We start from the raw sequence: 26,134 nt of genomic DNA on the forward strand, positions 1-26,134 counted from the left end.
AAGAAAGAGTTTTTTCCTCAAAAAATTTAAAAATAGAATTACCATACGATCCAGCAACTCTCTCTCTCTCTCTCTCCATATATATATATATACAAAAGAATTAAAAGCAGAGTCTCCCACAGCAATTAGACAAGAAGAAGAAATAAAAGGCACCCAAAGTGGAAAGGAGGAAGTAAAAGTATCAGTATTTGCAGATGACATGATATAGTATATAGAAAACAAAAAAGACTCCACCAAAAAACTACTAGGACTGATAAATAAATTTTGTAAAGTAGCAAGATAAAAAATTAATATTCAGAAATCAGTGACATTTTTATACACCAATAATAAATTATCAGAAAGAGAAATTAAGAAAATAATCCCATTTACTATTGCAAAAACAACAAAAAATAAGGTACCTAGGAATAAATTTAACCAAGGAAGTAAAAGATCTGTACTCAGAAAACTACAGGTAACTGAAAAAAGAAATAGAGGAAGATACAAACAAATGCAAGACTATACTATGTTCATGGATTGGAAGAATTAACATCATTAAAATGTTCATACTACCCAAAGCAATCTACGGATTCAATGCAATTCCTATTAAAACACCAATGGCATATCTCACAGATCTAGAACAAATATTTCAAAAATTTACATGGAACCATAAAAGATCCCGAATAGCCTCAGGAATCTTGAGAAAGAAAAACAAAGTTGGAAGTATCACACTATCAGTTATCACACTATACTACAAGGTCACTATAATCAAAACAGCCTGGTACTGGCATGATAACAGACATATAGATCAATGCAACAGAACAGAGAGCCCAGAAATAAACCCATGCTTTTATGGTCAATTAATATTTGACAAAGGAGGCAAGAGCATACAATGGAGTAAAGATAATTTTTTCAATAAATGGTGTTGGGAAAATTGGATAGGTACATATAAAAAAATGAAACTAGACCACCAATTGATACCATACACAAGAATAAACTCAAAATGAATTAAAGACAAATTTAAGTCACAAAACCATAGAAATCCTAGAAGAAAATGTAGGCAGTAAAATCTCAGACATTTCTCATAGCAATACTTTTTTTTATCTATCTCCTCAGGCAAGGGTAACAAAGAAAAATATAAACAAATGGGACTACATCAAACTAAAAGGCTTTTGCACAGCAAAATAAACCATCAAAAAAATGAAAAGGCAAACCACTGAATGAGAGAACATGTTCACCAATGATACATCTGATAAGAGGTTAATTCCCAAAATATATAAACAACTTAACACCAAGAAGACAAACAATCCAATTAAAAATTGCCAAAGGATATGAATAGACACTTCTCCAAAGAGGACATACAGATAGCCAGACATATAAAAAGATGCTCTATGTCATTAATCATCAGAGAGATGCAAATTAAAACCACAGTGAGATATCACCTCATGTCTGTCAGAATGGTTATCCTATATAATAAAAGCCTAATATGCTAAGTGTCCGGTCGTCCATTCAACCAATCAAAGTGTAACATGCTAATGATATGCTAAGGTCGCTCAACCACTTGCTGTGATGTGCACTGACCATGAGGGGGCAGACACTCCAACCGGTAGGTTAGCTTGCTGCTGGGGTCTGTCTGATCAGGACTAAGCAAGACAGGCCGGACATGCCCTGGAGCCCTCCTGTGGTCCCTCCCTGGCTGGCCAACCTCCCACATCCCTCCCTGGCCCTGATCATGCACCGGTGGGGTCCCTTGGCCTAGCGTGTGCCGTCTCGCAATCTGGGACCCTTAGGGGGATATCAAAGAGCCTGTTTTGACCCAACCCCGCAGGCCAGGCCGAGGGCCCCCACTGGTGCACGATTTCGTGCACCGGGCCTCTAGGCATCAATAAATCAACAAACATGTGTTGGCATAGATGTGGAGAAAAGGGAACCCTTGTGCACTGTTGGTGGAATGCAGATTGGTGCAGCCACTGTGGAAAGCAGTATGGAGTTTTCTCAAAAAATTAAAAATGGAACTGCCTTCTAACCCAGCAATTCCACTTCTGGAAATATTTATGAAGAAACCCGAAACGCTAATTCAAAAGAATATATATACCCCTATGTTCATTGCAGCGTTATGTACAATAGCATGATCTGGAAACAGCCCAAGTGCCCATCGGTAGATAAGTGGATAAAGAAGCTGGGGTACATTTACACAATGGAATATTACTTGTCTGTAAAAGAAGAAGAAAATATTACCTTTTGTGATAGCATGTATGGACCTGGAGAGTATTATGCTAAGTGAATTAAGCCAGTCAGAGAAAGACTAATACCATATAATCTCACTTATATGTGGAATCTAATGAACAAACTACTTTAACAAACGAAACAGAAGCATAGATATATAGAACTGACTGACAGCTGTCAGAGGGGAGGGGGTTTGAGGGCTGGATGAAAGAAGGTGAAGGAATTTTTTTTTAAAAAGCAGAGTCTCAAAGAAATATTTGCACACCATGTCCATAGCAGCATTATTCACAATAGCCAAGAGGTAGAACCAACCCAGGTGTCCATCAGCAGTTAAAAGGATAAACAAAAGGTGGTTTATAAATACAATGAAATATCATTCCACTTAAAAGAAAAGAAATTCTGACATATGCTATACTTGGATAAACCTTGAGGACATTATACTAAAGGGAAATAAACCAGTTACAAAAAGACAAATACTGCGTGATTCTACTTATATGAGGTACCTAGAGCAGTCAAATTCATAGAAAGAAAAAGCAGAAGGTTGGTTACCAGGAGATGGGAGAAGGAAGCAATGCAGAGTTGCTGTTTAATGGGTATCGAGTCTGGGTTTTGCACAATAAAAAAGTTGTGGAGATTGGTTGAATAACAATCTGAATATATCTAACACTACTAACCTGTATACTTAAAAATGGTTAAGATGGTAAATTTAATGTTATATTTTACCACAATAAAAAAAAATAAAAGTAAAGAAGTCCGTCCCTCATTTCCTCTCTCCTTTTCTCCCTCCTTCCCTCCCTTCTTCCTTTCTTCTTCCCTTCAGAATTTCTTCAGGATATAAGAGGTCCCCTTAACCTGACTCTGCTGACCATCCTCCATGGCCACACATTTTGGAGCAGAGTGCACCCAGAGTTTTTGAAGATGCCTATTGGCTTCACAGGTTGATGGCTGCTACCTCTCGTGGCTGAGCCAAAACTTCGGAGCCCATGCACTCCGCAGCATGGCACCATCGCACCATTGCACCATTGCAGCCAGAGCCAGAGAATTGGCAGCAGCAGGGTTTTCTGTTGGAAGCTACCCATTTCCATCAGTGCAGTGGGCTCGAGCACAAAATGCTGTCTACTAGCTCATGGGGTGGTGGATATTTAGGGAAACAGCAATCAGAGAAAGGGAGCGTGAGCTAGTAGAGAGGCGAAGGGCAAGTAATATCTGGGAAGAATTGCCAGACAGGCTTTACCACCTTTATAAAATATGAACAACTGTATTGATCTTAGAAAAAACCCTCACCCTTGTAGCCTTTTCTAAATTGAGATGATAGCACTGTTATGCATTAAAAGATGTTATCCATCCCAAAGAGCAAGTATGGTCTTATACCAACTAATATCTGCTAGAATGTACCTGGCTGCATTGGAAATGTTGCAGCAGATTGGTATAGCCGGGAATAATGAACCGCTGCACCCCATTGAAATGTAATTACACAGCCCTCTTGTTCTTAAACCTATAAGGTGAAAGAAAGATGAATAGTGAAAGTAAAAACCGCTGACCCTTCAAACTTTAATTTACGTTATGCATGCGCTCGCCCTTCTGATAGGTTTTAGAAAGGTCATAATTTAGGGTATTTTGCAGTTGATAAATGATCTGTATGTTTGTGTTCACACGCACCGATTGATTTGTTATAGCCAAAATATTGTTTCTATAACAACCCAAGGGCCCTTAACTAGACAAACGGCAAACTGAATCCAAGGGGAGGCCGAGGGAAATCTGGGCCTGCCTACGAGGGGCTGGCCTTTGCCCAGGGACTCCAGGATGATGGAGTGGAGAGCGTGGGTGAGGATGCAAGGGCGAAATTGTGGGAGGAGGAGTTGGTGGCCAGAGCAGATGGAGCGGTGGCTTTGGTTCCTGGCAGGCCCATGGTTGTGGTTTCTTCAAACCCTCTCAGCCCAGCATGGGTGGCTTCCACTGAAGCCAAAGCAAGTCTTGTCGAGACTTTCAAGTGAAGCTCCCTTTGGTGCAAAGTGAGCCAGCAGGGTTGTTAGGGCAATTTTCCCGCCTTTCCAGCCTTGGAAGAGGCTCCTGTTTCCGGGCCCAGTTGATGCATTATGCATCAGGGCTGCCTGCAACTGACAGCCCCTCAGCCAACGTCGACTTGAAAAGCAATGGTGCTAATCAAAGCCGACACATTTGAATGTCCAGACACACACACAGAGAAATTTACTAATCAAAAAGTGTATTTCCTAGGGCTGTCTCCAGAGAAATCCGCAGGAAGAAATTGGAATAATTTATTAGCTTACAAGTTTTCGTTGACAGTTAGCCCAAAGCTATTTATCTCTGTAATAGAGAACGTCTCCAATGTGGCAAAATTGACCAAATCAAACAGCTTTGATCAGAAAATGAATCTGGCAAGCCTGCCTGTCGGAGGGTCCCAAGAGAAAGGGGGGAAACAAACAAAAAGATTTAACAAGTGGTCAATAGGAGAAAGAGAGCAAGAGAAAGGGATTTGGGAGACGAAAAGAGTGAGGGTGAGGGAGGCAGAAAAAGAATTCTGCAAAGCCACAGCCCCGGCTCTGGAATGAAGTGTTGAAGAAATATGTGATGTTTCACATGATAACATTTAACATGGTGCTTGTGCATTATCTGAGCCCTGCAGCCCAAACTGAGATGTGATTTTTATGGTAACAAGATGATGACAAACTGCAGAGGGAAGGGGCTGGCTGCTGCTGGGCAGTGAGGAAATAAGCACAGGAAAACCCAGAGAAATGGCTCTAGGCTCTCTCGCCCCGTGGATCAGCATTAGCCCATTTCTACAAGGCGAAGGTGATGTGGATTCTACCCAGCCTGCCTCAGGGAGTGTAAAGTGCTTGCCCACCAAGTATCAAGTTGGGTGAAGGACAATAGTTATGTGTGAGTCCAAGGGGAGCCTGAAGCTCCTCTCCTCCTCGCATGGGCAATGCCAGGAAGAGCATAATGGGAGAGACCCGTGGGGTGGGAGCCTGCACCACTGCTTTCTACCCTACTCTCTTCTTCCAAAAGGGATACACACTGCGATCAGGGAGAGCACCAAATACAGCTTTCAAGTCCAGTGGTAGAAGGATGGATAAGATACTAGGGGAGAACCTTCAAACATCATAGAATTTCTTTACATATTAAAGTGGGTCTCTCTATCATACAGGTCGACCAACTACCACCTTCCAATCCCAGATACCTTCTGTCATGAGCAACACTCCACTGCTAGCACACAAGTGCATTCATTGGCAGGTGGTTGGAGGATGCTCCAGCAGTCAATATATTTGTTCCCAGAATAAGGGCTGAAAACCATCATCAATATCACCACTCACTTTATTCTAGAGAAGAGGTTTGTATAAGTTTTTTTGTTATTAAAATGCATTAAAAAATCATGGTGAAGAGTTGGCAAAAGTATTTGTCAATTAAAAAATGCTAAAATATGGAGAAATGTTTTCGTCATAGCACATTCTGGGTTAGAATTGTTGTTTTTAATGCTCAAGACTTATTTTTTTCTTTATTTTTATTGTTGACACTATTACACATCCCCATTCCCCTCTCCCCCTTTACTCCCTCCACTCAGCCCTTACCCTACCCCCTTGTTCTGGCATCACCACACTTCTCTGTGTCCTTGGGTCTTTGGCTAATCCCTTCACCTTCTTTCATTCAGTCCTCCCTCACCCCTCCCTCCTCCTCTCTAGAATTGTTTGATGAAGACTTGAGATGGTCAAGTAGACCTGAAAAGGAGCACCAGCTCTGAAGTCTGAGGACCCAGCTGGGATACTGTCTGTGACTTCTGTCTCAGGGACACACTCTCCTTCTTGGTAAACCATATGTTTTGGCCTGGGTGATTATTTCCTGCATAACAAGGGTGGTTGTGGGAATCAAGAGAAATGATTACCAGAAATAATAAAACAATTCAAGTCCTGTACAAATGCTAAGGGTTATCACTACTGTTTTGTCATGGGGGAAGAAGGATAATCAGCAATTTGCTTGATTAACCAAGTCCAACCTAAGTGAGGAAGGCACTGTCAGGGAACTAAGCCACACACCCTGAGAGCTGGCTTCCCAGCCATGATTCTGGGTGTTTTTCTTAGTAATAGGCATCTTGTCTTTTTTTTTTTTAATCTTCCACCAGAGAATTGAGTTACAACCTCACAAGAAAGGGTTGGCCAAATACTCAATGCTTCTAGGATCTGTCTCCTTCAGGCTATGTGCCCTTCCTCAGACATCCAGGGGAAAGATATAGTTGGCTTTAAATCTTTGCGGGTTCCCAATTCAGGTTAAAGTCCCATGTCTGATCCATATGTCTGTGTATTCTTAGAGCTATAACCCCTGGCTAATTGAGTGCTAAGGTAGATCAGCAATTTTGCTTGATCAACCAAGTCCTACTTAATCTACTCTGTAAAAGGACTTTAGTGGACAGTATCTGAAAGTGAAAGCATTTCTAAACCATTCGAACAAAGACAATCAACTTGGTGTTATTGCTATTTTAGAGGGACTCAGGGGAAATAATATTGGGGCCAGTCCTGGGTTTGTTTGTTTGTTTCTATGATGACAAATAAGGCAGCTTAGCTTTATTTGACTAACATTTGCAGTGTGTATTGTGCAGGATAATGGGTTAGCTTGGGTGTTTGAATCAGGTCCTCCTGTGAATGCATCAAAATTGTCTCTTGTTTACAAGAATTACATTTTAATACTCATCCTGATGTGACAGCCACACACCACAGATTTGCCCAGTTGTGTCTCACAGCAGCTTCCCTTGGAGCTGCTCTCAGCAATCACGCCTCTGATCCATGTTTACACTCGGCCTGGGAGCTGGACTAGCATACTGCCCTCTGCTGCACCCACAAGTCCCTTTGCCCTAGTCTCTCAGCAACCCCCCTCTTACCTGGCTGGGACCTTTGCAGTGTTGGTGTGCGCTCTTCTCTCTGGTGACACAGAACAGTGGGATCCAACTGATATCCAGCTGCAGTGCCAAAGTGAGTGCAGCTGTACCTGATGTCCAAGCAAGGTTTACTGAAGTGTCAAGATCTTCACATACTTTCTGATAAGTGGAGCCTCTGAATTCTGTGCCATCATTGACATTAGTGTGTAGCTGGAAGTCCCCAGTCCTGTAGCCCTCTGCAAAGTTATTTCTTGTCAGCTCTGATTTGGCACTGCCAAAGGTCAGCTGGCATCCAGCAAGCAAGCCCTCATAACAAAAGACAGTTGAACCATGGATTGCAGGTCCAGCAAAATAAAAGCCAGCACTGCAACCAAGGTTTATACATTCCTTCTTGTAAGAAGACTTTATTTTACCACTTTTCTTGCCTGTGTTTGGTGAAAAGGTGGTATCAAATGTTGGTTTCAAACCTTGACAAACCTTGTCTTCAATTGCGATTTCTGTTCCCAGAGTGTTACCAGTGTTCCATTTCTCTATGAAAGCCAGATCATAAAAACCATTCATATTTGGCCTCCAAGGTCCTGGTAACCTTACCAGTGTCTGTATTAGATGAACCAGATGTTGAGAATTTTACGCCACTGCATGAAATTTTGTTTGCACGTCCAGTTTCACCAACCCAAAATCAAATCCTTTGTTGAAAATATATCTGGTGCCGAAACCGGTTTGGCTCAGTGGATAGAGTGTCAGCCTGCAGACTGAAAGGTCCCAGGTTCGATTCCGGTCAAGGGCACGTACCTGGGTTTCGGGCACATCCCCAGTAGGAGATGTGCAGGAGGCAGCTGATCGATGTTTCTCTCTCATCGATGTTTCTAACTCTCTATCTCTCTCCCTTTCTCTCTGTAAAAAATCAATAAAATATATTTTAAAAAAAAGAAAATATATCTGGCAGCTTTGACAAGGTCAGCATACGATGGAGGAATACACATTGGCTGCTGTGCATCTCCGTCCATAGGTTGCCATGGCAAGGCCAAGGGAAGAGGAGATCTGTTCCTAAATGGCCACAGGGACTGATGGCAATCCTGCCTGCTGGGTGGGCTGCCTTGGTCTATCGGTGGGGGCCAGAAAGGACAGGTTGTCTTGTATATGTTGTTCTAGGTGACTTTGTCTTTCCTTTCTGCCTAGGCTGGTCACACCTTGAGAACCCTGTGCTCCCATTGGCATCTGTCTCAGTGGTAGTTACTCAATGAGTGACTGTCCACTAGCTGACTTTCAAATTCTTGCAAATCCACCCAGCTAACTAGGACTCGGTACCACATTTAACAGTTAAGAGAAGCACTTGATTTTCAGAAACTTTGTCATCCAAGGTTGACAATTACAAAGGGCATAGTCATTCATTTTAGGGTGTGGTAGGAAAATAATAACACTACCTAAAATGCTGAGAAGATTAAGTTATCTTACTGGTGGAGACAACCACCGCCTCCCCTTTTATGTGGCACTCAATAATTAAGACTTGTTACAGATACAAACTGAGCACCTACTAGGTGGCAGGCGCAGACCTGCAATTCAGGTTATAATGATGAACAGTGTTTAAGAAAGTTAACACAGCCCTAACCGGTTTGGCTCAGTGGATGGAGCGTTGGCCTGCGGACTGAAGGGTCCTGGGTTCGATTCCGGTCAAGGGCATGTACCTTGGTTGCGGGCACATCCCCAGTGGGAGGTGTGCAAGAGGCAGCTGGTCAATGTTTCTCTCTTGTTGATGTTTCTAACTCTCTATCCCTCTCCCTTCCTCTCTGTAAAAAATCAATAAAATATATTTAAAAAAAGAAAGTTAACATGTCATTTTCAAGTATAGTAATTTACATATTTTATAAATTTTTAAAAATATTTTTTTAATGGTTTCAGAGAGGAAGGGAGAGTGAGAGAGAGATAGAAACATCAATGAAGAGCATCATTGATTGGCTGCCTCCTCCATGCCCCCTATTGGGAATCAAGTCCTCAACCCTGAGGACTTGTGCCCTGACTGGGAATTGAAGCATGACCTCTTGGTTCCTAGGTTGATGCTCAACCACTGAGCCATGCCAGCTGGGCTCATTTTTTTATTTATTTTATTTCTATGACACTTCATTCTTCTGTTTTTCTACCCAGTTCCTTCTGGGCCTAACCCTGGGTCTCTTCTCAGATTTTCTACACTCTCCCCCCAAGTGATCTCACCAGCTCACAGCTTTAATATCACCTGTGTGTCTAGATGATCTGGGGGCTCTAAAGAGGCATCTCCCCTAGTTGAAGTCTAAGACTGGCCCAAACTCAGAAAGCTAGTTGTCAAGTCTTGTCTCTCCTTGCAGATCTCAAAGTCTTGTCAGTCCAGAGATATTTCCAGGGTGACAGTCACTATCCCAGAACTGAGAAACCTGACTTATCTTTGTACCTCCCAACTCCCCACCCAGGTCTTGAGCCACAGAGGATTGTGTGATTTCAATGTGCTATCACAAGACAAGAGTGTTTTCCCTTCCCACCAAATCGCTCATGTTTCCTGTATAGGCAGAGGGGGAGCAGAAGAAAAAAGGCTTGCCCCTGGCATGATTCACTCATTCTCTGAGGCATGAGATTTGATTACCAGTCTTTTGATATGCATGACAGCAAACGTTAATATTTGCCACAGAATTATCTGGCCCCCTTTGAAATTCATCTACAATGTTAGGCTCTCTGACCCCTAAAGGTAGGGAATGCCACAGGCTGACTTCATGCCACTTAATGCTGCTGCCTCCTCTGTAGCAACAAAGCCTTCTTGAAATATAAAACATAACACCAAAGAAGTGCCTGATTCCTGGGGTAAATATTACAGTTCATTGAAGCACCAGCTTACTTTATAAAATAACCAGTTAGCAATGATTCTTAGTCTCCCACCTAAGCCTGCAGTTAGTCTTCAGCATATGAAATGTCTTTTTGCTGTTACTGGCATCCTTGGGTCATTGTTTTTAAAAGGACATTTTAAAAAAACAAGAAACAACCACCAAGAATTACTGGTTAATATGTTTATTACCTTACACATCTTTCTCAGCTTTTCCCCTACTTACTAGTGGACAAAACAAAACAAAACACACATCCAACTTCTTTCAGCCTTTAAGTCCCGTGTCCAAAGGTATGACCGTTTTCTAACTGCTAGGTGGCAGTGAGCTTGGAGGTAATGTCTGAAGCTGTTGGCTAGGAGAGGCAAAATCTAAAATGTAAAAAGCAGGAGCCCCCCTTCATTTCCTTCTCTGGAAATTCAATGGCCCATCTTCATACCACCTCTTCTAATATCCATCATAGTCTTAAAATCCATTATTCAACATAATATCTTTTAAATTGTTGACAAGGAGCCACTTTTGAAGAGTGCGCTCCCTCTGCCCCCCCCCCCACTCCGCCCCCACGTCTCCTCCCAGATGGGCCTGTGCTTGTTGTTAGAGCCACTATCTTCCTTGTTCAACTACACCTGGCCTCGCGCTTTTGCCCTCTCATAAGCCCATTTCAAAACACTGTCTCTTTATAATGTAAGCTTTTCTTGTGCTGAAACCTTGCCTTTCGTTTGCTCTATACAGCACTTGTCACACTGTATAATATAAGCTGGACAATGGTGGCATAGACAACATAACAACTGAATACAGTTATCTACCATGGAACCACTAATGAGTAGTCTGCTTTTTGAGGGCTTCTTACAAACGATAATAAAGATGAGGATAAAGGGCAAGGCTAGGGAAAAGTTAATAGAACCTCACAATGCAAAGACTTAACCTCTGTCTCCACCAACTCATTTTTGAGTTGTATCACCAGCCAGAACCTTCCCTACTCGTCTAGGGCCAAGTGTCTTGTCAGAGCTCAGAAAATAAAGAATCGCTTTTTTTCCATGCTGAGTTAAAATATAAACTTAGAAGTCACAGTTCATGTTTAAGATTGTTATACATTTTGCAAATACTAAAAAGACATTAAAGTTGGTACAGTTATATGAAATCAGAATAGTTACATAAGTGTGTAATGAAAAGAAGCAATTTTGTTGTAACCAATTTTTAAAAATACACAAAGATAATATCTATGGTTTATGCTGTTCCTGACATTTTGATAGTGTTTTATTTCTTGGCATATTAGGTTAATGTTCAAGGTCCATTCTGTTTTTCAGCTTGCAAAATTAATGTCTAAGTGCCAATATATAGGAAATCAAATCTTTTTATTTTAGGCTGCCTTGCTTCCAACGACTAGAATCAACATATCCAGCCATCCACACATTTCTCAAAGTAAAAAACAAAAATGGTATTTATTCTCCTAATATTTGTTGAGGGCTTACTATGCCAGGTATTGTCATAAATGCCTTGATATATTAGTTTTATCCTCATGGTAACTCTATGCGGTAATAAAGTTAATACTCCCTAGTGGATAGATGAGAAAACCGAGGCCCAGAGGGGATAAGCAAGTTGTCCGAAGTCATAGAATGAATTTGCCTCTGGAACCCAGGCTCATCTTGACTAATTTCAACACTGCCTCCATCATGGAGCTGTTGAGGAATAACCTGAGAAATTATTGGTGGCACATGGAGAAAATTGAAATTATGGAATCAACTAAATGACCAAAGAGGTTGATACTTGGGATGAGTCTGAGGTGAGATTTATGGATGGATTCTCCAACTCTTTTCACCTGATGTCTTATGTTTCTAGTGGGTCCCTCTTCTGGAAACAATATACGTTGCCACTCCTCACATATCCCTAATGTGGTTCTTGGGGACCCTGACATCGTTTACATGATTCAGCATCTTACCCTATGCTTTGGCCATAGGAGTTTGGGCCAGGCACACCTCTATTATTTTATTTAGCAAATATTCAGATGTTGAGGTGAGGGGACAGCCAGGAGAGCAAGAGGTCAGATGTACTGCTCAGGGGTACTTTGCTGGGATGTGAAGCCCTGGAGGGACAATTCAGCCAGGCCTGATTGCAAAGACTAAATTTTTATTCAGTTTTCCAGTACAATTTCATAAAGCAAAACCAAAACAAAAAAACAAACAAACCAAAAACACCTCACCTAAGAATGTCTATTTCTGACTTCTGACTTCAAAATTAACTTATATGCAAACCATCTTGGACTTGTCTATCCATTAATTTGACCAAAAGTTTTATTACCTTCTAAAAATATACCTCTTTTTACTGACCCTGTAAGGCAAATTCATAGCTTTACGGCGAGCTCAAAACCAAAATTTGTAGAAGGGGCTTCAATTTGTAGAAGGGGCTTCTGATAGTTAGCAAACCCTCTTTAAAATACTTTACAAGGCCTTCTACTACATCCCTTGACTTTCAACAACTAGAGATGCAGGAACTTCTTGGGCAGGCAATGGTTATGTGTTGAGGTACCTATAACCATACACACCCTATTCATTTATAAATACTGGTTCCTACTGAGTGAGATTCAAAGAAAGACAAAAACCTGGTCCCTGCCCATAGGCAGCTGGTCAAGTAGATCAGAAAACCAGGTAGGCTTTCCTGACATAACTAGAGAATGATTTCAAACAATCTATATAATTAAGCAATGTATAGAATCAAGCAATCTATATAATCATGTTTGGTTCTGACTGTCAGGGAATTCAGCATTATAGGAGTACTTTAATCAAGAGAAGCTGCTTAAAGATAGGAGTAGAAATATGTAATTCAGAACAATTATGCTGAATAAAATATCTGTGTGGTAACAATAAAGCTGTATCATTTTAATTCCTAAATTTGGAAAGGGCGTTTGCAGGGTTAGTGGGTTCTCAGTAAATCATGTAAGGGCAATGGGAATAATTTGTGTGACTCCAGGCAAGCTCATTACCCCCTCTGGGCCTCAGTTTCCTTGTCTGTAAAAAATGGGTTAAATTAGAAAATTCTGTGGGTCTCTGCCAGCTCTAACATCCTGAGGTTATGACTGTGTCTCCATGCTCAAGCAGTAGGACACATCTGCAAACTGTCCAGCTTTTAGAAGGATCTACTCTGCAGGAGAGGAAATCCCTGACTGTCCTGGGAGGAAGACAAGTGATGAGGACCTTTCCCAGCCAAAGTTCCTGGGGCATTTTCATATGATGCCCAGAGCAACCTTTTCTTACTTTGGTGCATCTTCACTGAGGAGCTTCATTAAACATCAGGACAGATGGCATCTCTCACTTCTGCTAATTCTGAATCCTAGTAACATCTTTCCTCTCTAACTTCTAAGTTGTTTGATGGAGTTGACTAATTTTCTTTCTAAAGTCATATGCTCTCATTTATCTATTTCCCTAGGATCTCTGTTTCTCTTTCATATTTAAATTGAGTTACTCAATCAATTTTACTATCATCTACTCTCCAGTTGATTAAATCCTAAATCTTATCATCAGAGTATTTTTGGGAGATGATATGTTATAAAATTTAAAGTAATTTTTAATCACCATTATAATATGCTCATAATTGCATTTTCCATAAAGTTTTTAAACTTATGGAATCCTCATTGAAAGCAGAGTTTGAACCCAAACACTTATCACTGGATTTTCCCAAAAATATGATAGGCTTCTCGCCTTAATAAGTTATGTTTTATAGCTATTTTATATGAAGTTAGGAGATATAATATTGGTACATTTTGACATCTTCCAGGCATAGTGAAAATAATACCAGAGAAATACAGGATGAGGATGCTCATAATCGCTATAGTAATTTGTACTTGATGTTTGATATTGAGAAAAAAATTTCTAGAAATAAATCAACTATTAAATTAATGAAATATCAGATGACCAGTGTACAGGTCTCTGTCATGTTAGTTTAGTATATTAAAATCACAATACTTATTTTTAACTAGACACAAAAGTCATAGACTACAGTTCCTCCTAATGCAATCCTTCTGGCCAGGAGGCTTCACTCAGTTATGCAGCCTAAGAGCTTACAGTAGGTCCTTGGGTTACGTCAGAGATCCGTTCCTACGGCGTGATGTAACACGATTTTCGCAGTAAGTCGGAACCCACCTACATAAGCACCTATGTCACTCACATGGAGCACATACACAGCAGTAATGAAGTGAAACGGTAAAAAAAATTTAAAAGAAAGATAACAATTCCTGACCTTTACTAGTGGTAAATAAATAATAAAAAACATAAAGCACATATGTACATATGACAGAACTTTTTTAAAAATAAATACTGTAAATGGGAGATGGCAAGGTAACCACGAACAATGTACGTCGAGTCCGACGTAACCCGAGGACTGCCTGTATTTGCTTCTGAAGATGTGAATGTGGTCTCTGGAAAGAGCACGAGAGTATGCTGCAGGGCAGATTAGCCCAAAGCAACTTGGCTCATTTGGCTGACCTCAAGGGCCAAGTCAATAAGAAAACATCAAGTTGATCAACAAAATTGCTTAATGTATTTGTAAACCAACTTAGCCAGTCAAAAGGGCTAAAACCGGCACGCCAGTTGAGGGGTGTGGACAGCCTTCATTTAAATCCCAGTCGAAGAGAAGCTGCCCGTCATTCCCGTCCCTTCTAACAACAGAAGGCCCAGGCTGGAACAAACTCAGAGTCTGAGCTTCTCGTCGAACACCGGAGCCAGTCCTTACACTTTCGCAGGAACAGCACAGCGAAGCCGGAGCACGGCCCCGTTTCACCGGCTCTGGGTACCATCAGGCCTGGGCCTGCCGAGGGCACCTGTTAACTCACAGGAGGAGGTTGCTAAGAGGAGGTGAGGTGCTCTGAATCATAGCATCTCTGCTCAGTGGATGCTTCCCAAACAGATGCTCTTTTCTGTTGCCCAGTAATAATCCCACATCCATCCTCTGTATTCTTGAACAATCATACCTGTTGACATTTTGCTATCACAAGAAAAGCCCTGAAAGATGAGAGGAGAACCCATTGAATTTATTTGTGCTTTTAGTTATTTCTGAGAGAAAGGTGGTATTGCTGCAATCCATTAAAGCTGTGTATTGTATCAAAGCTAAAAGTCTGTCACATAAAAGCACCACCTGTAACCACTCTTTTGAAAGGAAAGTCCTTGGCAAACAATGGCCTGATTGAGCCAGTTTAATCAGGCAGGAGTCAAGATCACTGAGACATAAATTAAGCATTCATCCTTGAGTAGCAGCCAAGCAGCCAAAGCCCCCATAATCCCAATTAATCCCATTTTGTGCGGTTGCCCTTGGGCCAAGGGCAGAGGGGAAGGGAATTTGCACACGTTGGTTCCGCATCAGCTCTTTACCTTTACAGGGGGTGGGTCTGTAATAAAGGAGAGCACCTATGCCAGTTCCTGTTCCCACACTGTGGCAATCAGAGCCCTCCCCCACCCCGCTCTGCGTTCTGTCAGCCAGAATTTACTTCAAGGACACTCTACACTTTCAGGAGAGTTATATCCTTGGGCTCCTCTGAAGACAGATATGACTCTGTTTCATTCTCCTTTGTTTGTACAACTGAATTGACTTGCCGTCACCTACTCCCGCAGTCACAGAGAGTGAACAAGTGCGCCACAATCCCCTTGGAACTCATTTTTGCCAATAGATACTCTGTTCTGGAGGAAAAGTTGTCTTGCTTCCCAGGGATTGGAAATTCCCCCCCTCCCCGCCAGAGATCAGCCATTCTGTCCACAAACAAAATCAGCCTAATGGGGGCCACTGCTCACTTCTCTTGCTCCTATGGGAAGGAAGGAAGGACAGTCTGCTCTCTGCAAACAGGTCCTCACCTTTGCTGCAGATTCACTGTGCCCAGGTCCCTTCTCACTTTAACAGAAGCCCAGACACCAGCTGAGTGGGAAGGGCTCTGTGAAGGAACCTGCTGGCTCACTTCCCCTCTTCTTTGGATACATTAGCAAATCCCTGTCTCCCAGATTTCCTTATAGTTTGGGGGAAGTAAGATGACATAGAAGTAGGCTCTCTCCAGTGAACATGAGCACAATTAGTAGGTATCACTTCTTATTTTGGCCCATAAAATTCTCTACATACTCCTCCATGTTCTTTCCCCATTTCTGACTGAAATGGAAATGTGTGTGCGTGCGCGCACGCGCAAACACACACACACACACACACACACACACTCCCCTGTGTTCTCCCAGAAGCCAAGTTTTAAATATGGCAGTGTCACAATTAGCCTGGATCCCAAAGTAACTACATGGGATCTTTCCCAACCATATTTTCCCAACCTCACTCATTGTACTATTAGGTGAGCAAGAAATAAACTTCCATTGTGCTGAGCAACTACATGTTTGGGTTTGTTTCTACAGCCTTATCTGCTCTAACCATACAGGCTTGACCCTCTGCATGGCTCTGGACTGCCAGTCTTCTCTGGCCATGGGTCAGGAGAGAGCGACTTAGAGGCCAAGGTGGTGAGGGCTCCTCAGCCCAACCTGAAGCTTTCCACCCTGAGCTTCAGAAACTCCTAGATAAGTAATGGGCCTCTATTCCAGTAACTCTCTGCCCACACCCAATCCCTTCCCACAGGTGAGCCCTTAGGCTGGGTTCTGAGGGTTCTTCTCCATTCGGAAGGATAGGCCTTTTTGGCTTTAGCTCAGCTGAGTCATTTGTGACTCGGGCCTATGAGTCAAGCCCCCTGAAGTGATGGAGAAGTAAGCCCTGATCTTCTGCAGGAATCAGGTTGAAAAGAAATCTGCATATAGCACGTCTGGGAAGAAGGAAAGGCACTGAAACATTTCTGTGGGCTCTTGTTTTAACTGCCACTTGAAGTCCCTGTCACTTGAAGTCTTTGCTTCTTCAAGAGTGTCAAGTTTAATTGACAGAATTTCAGTTAATTGCTTAAAAGTTATTTTGATAAAAAGAAATAAAAGAATGCTTCCTATTATGCTTATCTTTGAAAATGCTAAGCATTACATTGTTTAGAAGAAGAAGAAAGAGGAGAGACCAAGATGGCGGCATAGGTAAACACCGCAGACTGCTGCCGCAAACAACCACTTCAAAAATACAACTAAAAGACGGAACGGACATCACCCAGAACCAACCATACAGGCTTGACCCTCTGCATGGCTCTGGACTGCCAGTCTTCTCTGGCCATGGGTCAGGAGAGAGCGACTTAGAGGCCAAGGTGGTGAGGGCTCCTCAGCCCAACCTGAAGCTTTCCACCCTGAGCTTCAGAAACTCCTAGATAAGTAATGGGCCTCTATTCCAGTAACTCTCTGCCCACACCCAATCCCTTCCCACAGGTGAGCCCTTAGGCTGGGTTCTGAGGGTTCTTCTCCATTCGGAAGGATAGGCCTTTTTGGCTTTAGCTCAGCTGAGTCATTTGTGACTCGGGCCTATGAGTCAAGCCCCCTGAAGTGATGGAGAAGTAAGCCCTGATCTTCTGCAGGAATCAGGTTGAAAAGAAATCTGCATATAGCACGTCTGGGAAGAAGGAAAGGCACTGAAACATTTCTGTGGGCTCTTGTTTTAACTGCCACTTGAAGTCCCTGTCACTTGAAGTCTTTGCTTCTTCAAGAGTGTCAAGTTTAATTGACAGAATTTCAGTTAATTGCTTAAAAGTTATTTTGATAAAAAGAAATAAAAGAATGCTTCCTATTATGCTTATCTTTGAAAATGCTAAGCATTACATTGTTTAGAAGAAGAAGAAATAGAAAATAGTACCAGCATTCTCATGACCAATATACTGGTGTCAAGAGATTAGATCTAGGAGACATAATGAGCATTAAGAATAGGACAAATGGGACATTAAGCACTTTGATCAGTGTTAAGTTTAAAGAAAAACCACCTGTACTTCAAGTAGATAGGGCTGTTGTTCTTTTTTTGAGAAAAAAATATACTAACTTCACTTCAAAGAATCAGACTTGTTAACAGGTAAGGTAGAGAAGTTACAGCTCATAAAAACCATTATTTAAGAGAAAAATGTTGTGTTACTCAAACTCATGAATACTCATTTCATGTTTTGCTAAACTCTCCAGTTATTGATAAGAAGTTACAAAGGAGAGAGACAGTATACTCCTGCAGATAAGTCAGCTCCCCCTAGATAGGTAACTCAGTTAAAACTGAGTTTCTTCTGGTTATCTCTTACATTGCTTGTGGGAATGTAAGTCTGGCAGTTTCTAAAAAAATTATACACATATCATATGACTTAGTAATTGCACCCTGGGCATTTATGCCAAATAAATGAAAACTTGTGTCCACATAAAACCTGTACACAATTATTCATATCAGCTTTATTTGCATTAACCAAAAGCTAGAAATAACCAAAATGCCTTAAGATAGATTAATGATTAAACAAACTATGGTACCGTAGACTAGTGGACTATTTATTGCTCAACAACAAAAAGGAACCAACTATTGATACATGCAACAACTTGGATGGGTCTCAATGGCATTATACTGAGTGAAAAAAATCAATCTCAAAAGGTCACACACTGAATGATTCCATTTACTAGGATATAGCATTCTCAAAATGACAAAATTATAGTGATTAAGAACAGACTAGTGATTGCCAGAAATTAGGGATTGCAGCAGAGAGGGAAGATGGTAGGGAAAAAATAAGTTTCTAATTCCCACTCCACATGGTACAAGAAATTTTTTAATTTAAACTTTTAAGTATTTCTAACTCTTTGTTTTCATATGTGTAAAATATTTTGAAAAGAAGTAACTAATGCCATTTTCAGAATAAAGGTAACACAAAGCATGTTTTTCCATATGAAAGAGGAAGTCAGATCAACTATTTTAATCAGGGACTTAAATAGTGAGGGGACATCCCAGGGGATATATAAGACAATCTATGGGGGACTGGGAAAGAAATATTAGAACATCTATTTCTATTTATTGCATGTCTTGTACATTTAAAATTGCTATTTTGGAGTATCTTGTATACTGCATAGGATGTATTACTTTCATAGTATCAGTATATCATTTATACATATATAAGTATATATGAATATTTGGGCGTGCAAGCTCAAAAAATTTTTCCTGGTAGGACTGCATGAAAGAATATTCTCTGATAAATATAAGGACAGCCTTGTTTGCTCATTTCCTGTTTGCCCTCAACTGTTGGTATCTGTGGCCTAGAGTTCTGCCTTTGGTCTCCTTCTCACTCAGCATGCATCTCCTGAGTCAAAAACCAACCCTCTTAGTTGTAACTGCTGTCACTATGCTAAAAGAGTAAGACTATCTCCAGACTATATCGTGCTTCTGAGCAATTTTCATTAAATTGCCCACAGAGCGTATTCCATCGGTATGGCTCCAATAAGTAAGCATACCGTCCCCCCTCAAATTGAGCTCAATATCTTCCAACCCTCCTCATTTTTAACCTGCTCCTTTTATTACATTCCTCATCCCTATCTATAATTCACATGATCACCCTAGCCAGAAATATGGTGGTTATGTGAGATTTTTTTCGTTTCTCTTTCATTTTACATGGTTAATTTTTACTTTTTATTATCTCTAAATTCCTCCATGTATTAGATCTCCACAAATCAAAAAGGATAAATTTCAAAAACATAACATAAAAATAAAACAAGTTGCAAAAAGAAGCATCATATAATATGTAAAATTTAAATATGTAAAACAATACTGTATATTGCTATGGACACATACATGCCTCTAGAAAGTAAAAGTCATGCATAGAGATAACATACTCAACTTTAGGACACCAATTATCTCTAAGGAGGAAAGAAAGCAGAAGAAATTGGGAATAAGGCTACATTTCTTTTAAAAAAATGGCAAAATGTTGTCTTATGTTAAAGCTGAGTGGTGGTCACATGGGTGTCAGTTACATGAAGTTTTCTGTATGGTTGAAATACTTCATAATTAAAATTATTTCTCTAAGGAAAAATAATACTACTTCCTTTCCTCAACTACCTACCATGTCCAAAGTTGCTTGTTCAAGTTCCTGATATTTCTCCTTAGATTATTACAATATTCTCACTGATCTCCCAGCCTCCATTTTTGTCTCCCTTTAACCCAGCCATTACACACAGACAAAATAAACATTTCAAAATGAAAATTGGAGCATATTATATCTCTGTTAATGGCCCATTCATGGGTCTATATCAGTTGGAAAATGGCATAAAAATGCTGAATAACAATCACAAAAATTTCAGGTGCCCACAACAATAAGCATTTATTTGGCCTATGAATATGGAGGTCACCTGGGGGGCAGATGGGGCGGGGGGATTGGTAGGCTGACCTAGGCTGGACTTGGTTGGGATGAGTTGACTCTGGTCCACATGGCTAGCCTCTTGCTAGCCTGAACTGTCCTTCTCATGGTGATGGCAGAGATGTAAGCAGGAAAATGAAAACACACAAGACCTAGGCTTGGAGCAGGTACACCATCACTTACACCTCATTGATTTGGCCAAAGCCAGTCACCTGGTCAAACCCAAAGTCACGAAGTACAGAAATAGTCTTTATATCTTTAATGATAAGAACTACAAAGTCACATGGCAAAGAGTGTGGTTGCAGAGAGGGGTGAAGAATCGGGGCTATAAATTTTCTTCCCTTAGTGAGGCATGGACAGTAATCCATGAATGTATCCTGAGCCACCTCTCCAGCCTCATTACCTGTTGCTCTACCCTTTGTTTTCCATACTGAAGCCATTCTGAACTTTCTGCATGTCCTTGAATATGTCCTGTTTCTTCTCTTTTTGCCTTAGCATAAGTTACTTTTTCTGTTTTTACCAGGCAAATGCCAACTTCTTATTCTTCATGGCCTCAACTCCTACCTTCTTGTCCAACCCCTTCTCAGGAAGACCAATTTTCAGCTCCCACTGTCATCTCTGCAGAATTAACCACACCTCCTCTACCTTAATTATATCTTGAACATGCAATATAGATACCCAGCACTACTCTTTTTAGACTATAAATCCTTTGAGGACAGAGATTTGCATCTTTTGTGACTACCACTTTTATTGAGGATCAATAAATGTTTGTTGAATGAATACAATCTCTGGCTATTGGTTGAACTTTCCTAGTTTCTAGAAACAAAATAAGGTGTCCTCTGACTGCAGGAGATCAAATAGTAGAGTTTTCAAGGCAAGTTAAACTCTAGTTGTAAATTAATACATTGATATCATTGATAAATGATACATTTAATAAATGGTAAAACAGTTATTTAACTTATAATCTGATCATTTTTAAATGAATTGCACCAGGGGTCTCAACCTTGAATCATGGAGCCACCACTAAGATGCCATGTATTCAGGTGAGGAAGGGGTATGATCCAGCTGACCTTACCCATTATGTTACTGGGCAGTGCAACCTGAGGGTGGAAGAGACCCGAGTTGTATTTTCCTTATGAAACTGTACATCATTAGGATGTGTGAAGAAGTCTTTGTCCACTGTGCTATTAGAGTCATCAACCCCCAATTCTTGGAAGAGGCCCTAAAATCACGTTGTGATTGAAACCTCTACTATCCATTCTTGTAGGAGAACAAAGAGAGGGACTGAATCCATGAATGGCTATCTTTGGAGTTCAAATGACCTACTGTGTTGTTGTGTTTGAAATCACATATACTTTTCTTGGTCAATACACTCTCACTCTGGAGTGATGAGTACCAACTCCTTTAATAAATCATTGGGTTTTGTGTTCAAGGATAGACCCCAAACAGAAACATCCTACTGTTACACCACATGGATTTATAAACATCAAAAGACAGAGTCAGAGACAAAAGTGAGCACAGACCATACAGCTAGAAACAATGGAATCACTATTATTTGTTTGCTTGTTTCTTCAGGGGGGAAATGTAAATCAAAGAACAACAACAACAAAAATAACCCACCCCTATACTCAACTAAGATGCATGAATGACACCCCCAAGGCTTACCACATTCAAGAGAGCTAACTACAGCATTAACAATGCTTTGCTACTATGGGCAGAGAGGACTAGCTGCTTCATCTGCTGCTTCCATTTCTAATTTCCTTATATTCAGGAAAATGTACAAAATGATTTTATGCCAATATCACATGCTACAAAGCAGAGTTCATTTGGGTGGTTCTGGCAAAGAGATTGTTCATCAATGTTGTTAATGTACACTGGAAGACATCTGATGTGAAATTCATAATTGAAATGTTATGAGCAGTTTAGCATATGGATCCTTCACATCCACTTAATTGCCAGTTTAGTAATAATTTTATGTAATGAGGCATTATTAATAATACGTGAAATACTAAATTGACGTAATGCCCTAAAAACATAATATGGCATTTGCCACTGAAAGAATATTATGATTCCAGGTGTCTTTACGATGATTTAAAAAACATATGTGATATTACAGAAAATATTAAATTAATTGTTAGACACAGCTTGGTTATGATATAGTTAAAATTCATTCTCTAAGTTATAATCTGTTTTTACAAAAAGTGCAAATCTTTGACTGCCCTTTATGGACTCCCATTGCAACTGCTGCTTGAAGTTCTCTCACCATTGGATGTTCGCCATCCTCCTCCTTCATGGCTGAGGTGGCATCGGATATGGAGGAGGAGAAAGTGAGACAGAAAAGTTGAAAGGTTTGTCCTAGTTCAAGCACTAAGGAGACACAGGAAAGCAGAAGCCAAATGCTCTCTATTGACACACTCAAAATTTCATCACATTTCAGGAATTTTTTCAATAGCTTAATATGTTTCCTGAAACCTTCTGATTGGGGCCTTGGTCATCATTTGCAAGGCCTGAGGGAAGAGTGCAAATGGAGGCTCACACACCATAAGTTCACATATTTAAAAGCTATAAATGAAGCTATTAAGTAAAATATGATCTTTTCTACCTTGACAAATACCCTGTCATAATGATGAAATGAAAAAGTATATAAAAAGCCTTGGTTTTTGTATGACTTAACGTCATATAAAACATTAAATATCAAGGACAACTAAATTAGTTTTTATTGTCCATTATTTCTGTTTTTCCATTGTTAGGCTGGTGATATCTGGATGAGTAATAAAATAAAAATATACATAATTCATACAAAACTAAAATTTAGTCCATAAAATTTGTCTTTCCTGCTTTTATTTTGGCCAAGTTACTAAAGATGCTGTTATAATGAACATTTTTACAGAACTTCTATTCTATTGACACTAATGAACTAAATAACTAAAAAAACAGAATGTAATTATATTCAGAATGAAAATGTTAATTTACTTTCATAACATATAAATTAAATATAAAATATAATATTTTTGTATACTTTCTAAAATTTATTTCTCTTTTAAAATATTCAAAATGATGCATTAAACTTAAAAGGCAGAATGAAAATTATAATGGATAAATATAAAAATTTTAAATCCATTTATTCAAATAATGCCAAAAGTTTTTATTTAGTATTTTGACATTTTAATGAAATCTTAAGTATTTTATAAAGATAAAACTATTGCAATTAGAGTATTCAATGTCCATCTGGTTGCTATGTAAAGAACTAGCATCATACTTCCAAATGTATATCTAGATAAATATGTCTGTAGAAATATCTGTAGATTATTTAATACTGCAAAATGTCCCTAAGCCACCATGTGTGACCATTGCAAATACTGCACTAACTTGAACCAGGAATTGGAACTCAACTGGAACATGGAAGAGAAGTAAAAAAATGGATACTTGCACTACTGGGAAACAATACTTCATAGAATAAGAGTCTATTGCATTCATGCTGACAGGAAAGATTTGACAAGTTAATTAATTTGTCTTTTCTCTTACCTAAGCACTTCAGCCACTTAAACTCCCTGCTCTCAAAAGCAGTGTCCGTCTCTGAAGCTGCAAGTGGCACAACCCACAGACTTTCTCAGCATTGGACACAGTTGCCTTTTGTTTCGAGGACACAGGGAAGGCCACACAGAAAAGTGTTTCATGGGGTCCAGCTGGTGTGGCTCAGTGGTTGAGCATCAGATACCTATGAACCAGAAGGTCACGGTTTGATTCCCTTTCAGGGCACATGCCTGGGTTGTAGGCTTGGTCCCCAGTAGGGGGTGTGCAGGAGGCAGCCGATCAATGATTCTCTCTCATCATTGATGTTTCTATCTCCCTCTTCCTCTCCCTTCCTTTCTGAGTGTGTGTGTGTTTCCTGGGGCCTGACAGGTTTAGTCAGATAAACTGATGTTCAGAGGCTTGGGTTTCGTATCAGCAATGTGCACTGAATCCCAAATAAAGAGGTGCCCCGTGTTCCTTAATAAGTGTGTGTGTGTGTGTGTGTGTGTGTGTGTGTGTGTGTGTGTGTGTGTGTGTGATTATAGGGTTTTCTAAACTGTAGGTACTATAACAAGGCCAGCTCTTGCCTGGCTCTAATCACAGTGCAGCATGTGATGGTACATTTACACAGCAAGAGTTTAATAAAGGTTGCTTCCACACCAATTAATAACACTGCCTCAAAGATGCTAAAACTTTCCCCTACACACTTCCCTACTTGAGTCAGACTATAGCTCAAATCTTCCCCCATCTCTTTGTGGTATGTTTGGGGGAGTGATAATCATCTTTGGAATTTTGTGTCTATGTCCAAGGCTGGTTATGCTGGTTCACATGGCCAGACTGCTTGTTAAAGTATTGAAATACCTCCATGTTATTTGTTAAACAATGGTTTCCCTGAACTCCATGGGTGTCTCCCACCTTCCTGTCTTCCCTGGGACCTTCTTCACAAGGTCTCTACACAGAATCTCTCTAAGACCCTGCTTCGGTGTGTTCTCAGTATTTTTAATATCACCCTTGCATATGGCACATAGCAAGGGGGAAATACAGGAGACTCTCAATTAACACCATTTGCACTTGTTTCCAAAAAATATATTTAGCAGAGCATCACTGGCAGGATATTGATAGGGTATTTCTGGATGGCACCAAGTTATCTGGCTGATAGGAAGAGAAGAGATGGCCTTTCTTTGTGAGGTTGGCTATTAAAATCTGATTCAGGGTCAGCTAGAAGGAGAGCTATTTCCATACTGACAGATGTTCAGTGGCTTTTGTCAAGTGAGTTGGTGGCCTTTATCCACTTCCAAGTGGCCAGATGTCCATATCACTAAAATCACTACTCTAAGCTGATATGTGATCTGATTAAGGTACCTCTTAGGCTTTTTGGCTCAGAGTTTATAACTGAATTGGAGTGGATATTGAGACAGATATATAAAGAAGAACTACAGCATATTCTGATTCTAAGAACATCCTAAATGCCTAAATGTGCCCAACATTAACCTGTTTTGCAGATAAACCTAGAATTTAACCTTCATGAAATGTTATTTTAGCACCTTGCAAAAAGTCTGCAAGAAAAAAATTGTCTATTAAAAGTAATTGTGTTATTTCAGTGTTGTATATATTTTGTACTGAATGTTCAGCAAAGGCTAGTGAGAATGAAAGAAAGGAGGAAGAAGCTAAGGCAACAGGATATTTTCCAAATTGAAATCACTTATTTTGATTTCAAAATCCAAGTCAGCTTAGCCTCTTCCAACCCCAGATTGAAGGTGGCCCACGGTTTCTTCCAGAGCTTGGCCCAGCACCACTATTATGAAATGGATTCAAGTTTTTTATATGTATTTTTATAATGTACAAGTTCAGAGGCAGATCCAGGTATCGTGGGTCCGTAAGCTTATACAATTTTGGAAGTCTCTCTTTAAGAAGAAGAATACAAAATCATAAATTCAAAATTGCTAGGGTCCCCACCAGGGCCTAAAAAGGGGGCCCTGCAAGGGAAGGGCCCTGAGTGTAAGCTGCACTAGCATCATGGAAACTACCTCTTCTTTACAGCTTGCCCATGTAGTTGACACCAACACACTTTGTGCAGCTGTGATCTTCTATTTTACATTTTGTTTTAGGTTCTTTGCTGTGCTATTGTGCCTACCTTAAGAGAAATGCAAGTTGAGCAAAATCTATGAAGTTTACATAGCAGGAAAAATGGATTTTCTGTCATTTAAGAGGGATATGATTAAAGGGCCACTCCCATCGAAAGTCTTGATGAAATGTGTACTGTGTGGCCATATGATAAAGGGGTAGTATTTGTGCTGATTTCTTCAAGCTTAAAAATGGGACAACTGGTATTCATATTTGAAAAGCTCTTTCAAACGAACTATACCATATAAACCCCTGTGCATTTTGGGACTTATGGGAGGGAGAGCAGCCTGATTTTTTTTTATAGTTAATGTCTCACCTCCCTTATTGTGC

At 40.3% G+C, this 26,134-nt stretch overlaps 1 protein-coding gene and 1 pseudogene across 1 annotated transcript in view; both read right to left on the bottom strand.

Moving 5' to 3' along the window:
- Nucleotides 1-26,134, bottom strand: part of TBCA (tubulin folding cofactor A) — a 182,078-nt gene that overhangs the window by 123,900 nt on the left and 32,044 nt on the right. The gene's annotated exons all lie outside the window — the stretch shown is intronic.
- Nucleotides 3,971-8,104, bottom strand: LOC102251260 (annotated as a pseudogene).

Source organism: Myotis brandtii, unplaced genomic scaffold (assembly GCF_000412655.1).
Source record: "Myotis brandtii unplaced genomic scaffold, ASM41265v1 scaffold115, whole genome shotgun sequence".
Lineage (NCBI taxonomy): Eukaryota > Metazoa > Chordata > Mammalia > Chiroptera > Vespertilionidae > Myotis > Myotis brandtii.